The following is a 6,398-nucleotide window of genomic DNA, read 5'->3' on the forward strand; positions in this document are numbered from 1 at the left end:
CTAGACTCGGGCTTTACGTGGGGAGGACTTGGGGATGGAGCTGGAGGAAGCTGGAGGCTCAGGCATGAAGGCTGGTGGAGGAGGGGAACTGCCATGCCTGCCAGAAGAGGAGTAGGTGCCAGTGCCTTACTGCTGGCTGTGTCTCAGTGGCTGGAATAGAGGCACTGGAGGGACATTAAATCAACATTCTCCATCTGTCCAGTTAGGAAATGCCACCGAAACCAGCAGCCAGACCCTGCCTGTCAGCCACTGCTAGGCCTGTTCCCTGGCCCAGAAGCCGGGAAGCCAGTGGGTGCAGGGAGGAATACTGTGGCCTGGAGCATGGCTGTCTCATGTAGGAAGACCCACCATGTCATGTGCAGGGAGTAAGGAAATTAGCCCCTGACCCTGGCTCTCCGGAGGGATAGAAGCAGTTCTTAAACAGGGAGCATTTACAGAACACCCCTATATATGTCCTGATGGAACCCCTCAGCAGGCATCTCTAGGGAACGGCCTCTGCCTCCTTAGCAGAAACAAACATATGATGACAATCCCATGGGGCTGTTAGAGCTAGAGGAAACTGAGGCCCAGAGAGGGGAGCTGTCTTATTTAAGGCCATATTTCAGACTTTGAAGATCCTAATTCTCAATACCCAATTCTAGGAAACTTTCCTTGATGTCTCCAAGCTAAGTTCAGTAACTAGTGTTCTGGACTCTTAAAGAAATGGGTATGTTTCTATCTCTGTACTTCCCAACTCAGTTGTAGCTATCTGTCAATCTTTCCCACTAGACTGCGGCTCCACGAGAACAAGGGGTGTGTTGTATTCATCTTTGTGTCCTAAGTGCTTAGCCTAGTGCCTGGGCATAGAGTAAGCTTTCAATACATGTTTGTGAGATGATGAAATGGATGAATGGGTGAACAAGCTAATTAATTAATCTTAACCCAAACCCTTAGCAAGCCTCTGTTGGGGTTATTAGGACAGGAGTGACTTTTTTTTTTTTTTTGAGTGTTTTAAAAATTTTATTAGTTTTTAAGTTTAAATCATTTAACACTATTAATTTTCCCTTTAAGCACAGCTTTGGCTATATCCTGTAATTTTGTTTTTAATTGAAATATAGTTGATTTACAATGTTGTGTTAGTTTCTTAGTTTCTGGTGTACAGCAAAGTGATAAAGTTATACATATATATAGATAGATATATAGATAGATAGATAGATATACTCTTTTTCATATCTTTTCCATTATGGTTTATTACAGGTTATTGAATATAGTTTCCTGTGCTATACAGTAGGAATGGGCCTGGGGTGCAGGGGTGGGAAAGTTGCTTATCCATTCTATATCTAATAGTTTGTTTCTGCTAATCCCAAACTCCCAATCCTTCCCTTCTGGAGTGACATTGCTAAGGGTTGTGCTTTAAGGTAATGGCCCCCCTTATAATAAGGGTTAAGTAAGCCTAGCTCTATATTTCCATTCACGTGAACCTTATTCAACTTCACCCTTAAACCTACTATGATGTTCAATAACCTTAATACAACTTCAGCCCATAATCTTAGCTGCCAGCTTGAATGCAAACATAAACCACAATTCTCACAGCCAGACCTGATACTAAATAGATCTAACGATGGGTGGTTTTAGGTCTTCGAAGAAGCGCTAGGGAATGCTAAAGATCAGCAGACTGTAGACTTGGGAGTAGGATCCAAGGGAACCAAAACCAAGGGCCGAAGGAAGATGAGAGACTCTCTCTTTCTCGTTGCATCCCCACCTTCAGCTCACTATAGTCTCTGATTCTCAGATACCTACAGGAGACCAGAGCTACATAATGATCAGAGCTGTTTGGACATAAGGGGTGCCTTTGCTGATAAAAGCACTTGGAATGGGCCTGGGGTGCAGGGGTGGGAAAGTAGGAGTTAGCAAGGATCCTGGCCTAAGACACAAGAGGCCTCCCTGGGTTCTGGTGCCAGTCTTACTCTGACTATGACTTACTTTGTGACAGATCATTTCACCATCTCAAGGGGGAATGGACCTCATGTTGTCTGAGGCTCCCCCTAGTTCTGGAGCTTGATGTTTGAGTCATTAGTTGACATTACTTTCCAATTTTTCCTGATTAAGTCTATTCCCCACTCTCTCCTCCTCCATACCCACTCCCCACCTCCCTGCCCCTGTCCAGGGCCCCTGAGTGCTGACTCTCTCCTCTCTTTCTCTGAGCTGATCTCCTCAACTGGGCTGCTCATTTGAAGCAGGAATCTTCCAATCCCTGTGAGCTGAGGCAATGAAATCCTCATCAAACCTAATAAGAGGTAACTGGTCCATTTAGCACAAATTGTCCCCCCATGTCGGGATGTGAAGCACTGAGAAAGAGGGGGATGAAATGGGTGGGAAAGAATGGACCACAGCTGCTCGAAGGCAAGGTTGGTGCGTGGTAAACACACCCTGGGAGCCTGCCTCTGCCAAGGTCATTCTTTCTACTCCCCTGCCTCCGAGCAGCTTCAGCCTATCCCAACCTCTCCCCAGATATTTTGGACACTCATCCTCAGTAGATAGTCCCTTCTGGGGTCTGGCCTTTAGTCCTTTGCTTCAATAGCAAAGCCTGTCAGCTCCCTCAGACATCCTCTGACACCCAAGCCCCATCCAAGGAGCCTGATTCCTTGGTCCACCATCCCCCAAGGGACCTGCTGCTCTTCTTTCTGCCCCCACTCCCACCCCTCGCAGTACAGATTTGAATCTCTCCCCATTGCCATTAAGAGACTCTGCCTCTACTCTGATCCTCATACATGTCAAAGCTGGGCATCTGAAGGAAGAGGAGAACAAGAGAAAACAGACTGGTGTAGCAGCGGGAAAGCCCAAGGCCTGATATGTGGAAGGACTTACACAGCCACCTGGGCTGGAAGACACAAACGTGGAGGAGGAATGAGGACAAGCCCCTTTGCTGGGAGGACTTTAGAAGAAAGGGTGCCTCTCTCACTGCTCTGGGCTGCAGTCTCTGCAGCAGGGGGAGGGACAGGGTGACCTCTGGCAGCCCCTCGTTCTCAGGGACTCAGGGTTTCCTTTATGGTCAGGATTATTTTCCAGGCTGAAAATCAGGATTTGGCCTTTCCCTTTTGTGTCTCTGGTAAGCAGCAGGAACACAATCCTCCGCCCCCCTCTAGGGGGAAAAAGGACAATTTATCGAATTGTTCTGCTGTTCTCAGCCCTCATTGAGACAAAGAATTCATTTCCGTCTCTCAGGGTGGCTTCTCCTGCTGGTGGTCATAAATTGCCTCACTGCTGATCCCCTGACCTCCTGATCTCTTTGCTTTTGTGCTCAAAAAATTATTCATATTTCTCTTAACTCCATATACAACCTTTGGCTTCTTCTCTCCTTCCTTCAGGGTGACGTAGCATCCTTAGGGATTACTCCCTCTACCTTCACGCCCCGCACACTTCTCCCTGGGCAGGGCCCTGCGCATGGGGATGGAGACTGATCCGGCAGCCAGACCCCGCGAGCTTATTGGATGCTCAGCACTGTTCTAAGGGCTGTATGAATACTGACCCATTTAATCCTCACAACCACCCCATAAAGCAAGTACTATTATTATCTCCATTTTCAGATGAAGAAATCAAGGATGAGAGAGGGGAGGTAAATAGGCTGCCCAAGGTCACACAGAAAGTAAGGGGCAGAACCTGGATTAGGATCCCCTCGGGCTGGTTTCCATGCTCATGTACCTTGCTTTCCACTAGTCTGCTGCTTCTCTGATGGGGAGAGGGTGCCCAGCTTCTTCCTTGCCCTCGGGGAGCTCCAGACTGAGAGAACATGCATAGCTCTTGCCCCAAAGGAGCCCCAAGTTAGATGGGGAGGCAGATATCCTGTCCTGGGGAGATATGTCCAGTCTGACAGACTTTGTTTCTGGGGGCATCCATCGGATACTGGGGACTCAGCCCCAGGATGCCCCCAGTTTGATGAGAGCTATGTGATTAAACTCGAGTAGACGCAGTTAATCCAATTAGAATTGTGAACATTCGTTTGAGAGAGATGAGAATGGAGGAAAGTTAAGAGAGCTTCATTGGGGTTCTCCCCAGAAGGAGGGGAGGGCAAAGCAGGATTGGCAATAAACGGAACTGCTGGTAGAGGGAAGAGGGCACGGCAGGCACCTCATGGTGTGCGCCTTTGCTGAGGGTGATGCCTGGAAAGCAGGCGTTTGCTTAGCTCGGTGATTCTCAACCCTGGCTGCCCATCAGAATTACCTGGGGAGGTGTTTTAAAATCCCGATGCTGGGGGCTTCACCCAAGAACAATTTATCTTTGGGAGTGAGGCCAAGGCACTGGTGATTTTTAAAAGCCCCTCAGGAGATCCTAATACACAGCTGGTGTTGGGGACCCCTAGCTGGAGTTAGGGTCTCAAGCTCTGGCATCTGGGATATTGGCTTTTGTGGAGGGGATTCTGGAGAATTGTGTTTGCTATGAACAGAGCTGGTAGGAACTGGAGATTAAAGGCAGGGAGGGGGAAAGGGAAGTTAAGGGACCACGAGAGGGAAGGGAGGTGACTGCTTTGGATGTTAAGGATCTGGAGAAATTTGGCTTCTCTGTTGCTAGGGTTTCTAGGTGAGATAAGAGGCCAAGGGGAAGGAAAACCTTTGATAAGCCGGTCCCTACTCACACTGAGAATCACCATCAAACCTGAATAGCAGAAGCTGGAAGGTGGGCAAGAAGCACTCACTAAGCTAAGAATATTCTCTTCCCTCTCTCTGGGCTTTTTCTTCTAAACATTTTCCTACATCATATCACCACGGGCCTCCTGTCCATGCAGAATGAAAAGGGGAAAAGGCTGTCTCACTGATAGTGCAAGAACATCCCTACCTCAGGACCCTTGTACTTGCTGTTTCCACCTACCTGATATATTCTCCTCTCAGATGCCAGAACATCTGAATCTCTCAGTTCCTTCAGGTTTCTGCTTAAATGTTACTTTAGCAGAGCAGCTTTCCCAGTAAGAGTAGCAATTTCTCCTTCCCTCCCACTCCCTATTCATTGTATCCTGCTTTATTTGTCTCTCGTAGTATTTTCCACAACCTGGTGTATTCTATGATTTTTCTACTGCCTTTTCCTGCTCTGCAGAATGGAACACTCTGAAGGAGGGGCTTTGTTAAAAAAAAATTTTTTTTCATTGTTATATCTCTAAGGCCTAGAATTTTGACTGGAACATAAGCAGACACTGAATAAATATCTGTGGAATGCAAGATCAGTGGATGAGTAAATGAAAAGCCCTCGTGTGTCTGCACGTTGGTGTGTGGCTATTTGTATGGATTTGTGATTATATTCCTATTTCCCTGGGTTAGGTATGCTCCTTATTTTTAAACTGTGTGTTTGCCCGTGCACATGTGTTTTTGAACATATGGAGGACTCTCTGGGTCTATGCATGGTGTGCTTCTGAATGTGAGTTTGTGTGTGTTTCTGCCTGTGTTTCTGTGTCTTCTGTAGGTGGATGTGTCTGGACCTTTCAGCCAGGTGTCAGGATCTGTGGAAGGAAGAGGCGTTGTAACTGCCTCTCACCAGCAGAGGGCACCAAAGAGCCACGTGTCTTTGCTCAGGGCCCGAAATCCAGAAATCTTGGCGGGTAGTTAGGGACCCAGGAGATTTAGGATCCGGGAGGAAAGAAGTGGAGACCTCTCTGGACCAATACAGTGCTGTAAAGTTGTGCAATTTCTGTGCAGTTTCTGATATTTCTCCTCAACTCATTCCCTAGAACCCAGAGGTCGAGGCTCCCCCAATCCTGTGAGCAGAAGCATCCGGTTAGGGGCTGGGAGAGAGGCTGGTTGTCAAGCTGGGCTCTTTAAGAAAGAGAAGAACCTCGTCAATCTCCAGGAATTCCTTCCCCTCCCAGTACCCAGATCCCTCAACCTCAAAGGATCTGAAACTCTGTGCTTGGAGATCCTCCTGTGGCTGCCCTCTCCTGGGCCTTTGGAAGTCCACTAGTTGACTACTTTCTGGATGGGTAGATAGATGCCCAAGATGAACAAAGGAAGGAGTCAACTGCGCCTCTCCCCCACCAGCTGAGGACTCCAACACAGCCTGGTGTCATTATGTGCTGGGTGAGGCCCCCCTGGCAGGGGCCTCAGTCCGGTCCAGGAAGCAGCTGGAATTCTTCAGCTTTGGGTTTTGTAGGTGGGAAGAGAAGTGTATCCGTCCTCACCTCCAGCATTCATCAGTCAATTGAGAATTCCCAATTTGGGGGATGTAGGGGTTAGATTCTGGGTGTGGAATTTACAAGAAAAAAAAGAAAGGATTTTATCCTTTTTGATTCCATGAACAGCCACCTGCCCACCCCCTCCTCTCCCACACACGCTTACACACATCCAAACACACCCAAACACTCACACACCCTTCCCCACCAGTCATCCCCTGGGCTAGAGGCTTGTCCTCAGCCCATGCCCCGCCTCCCCAATCTA

The sequence above is a fragment of the Delphinus delphis genome, chromosome 1 (assembly GCF_949987515.2).
Source record: "Delphinus delphis chromosome 1, mDelDel1.2, whole genome shotgun sequence".
Taxonomy (NCBI): domain Eukaryota; kingdom Metazoa; phylum Chordata; class Mammalia; order Artiodactyla; family Delphinidae; genus Delphinus; species Delphinus delphis.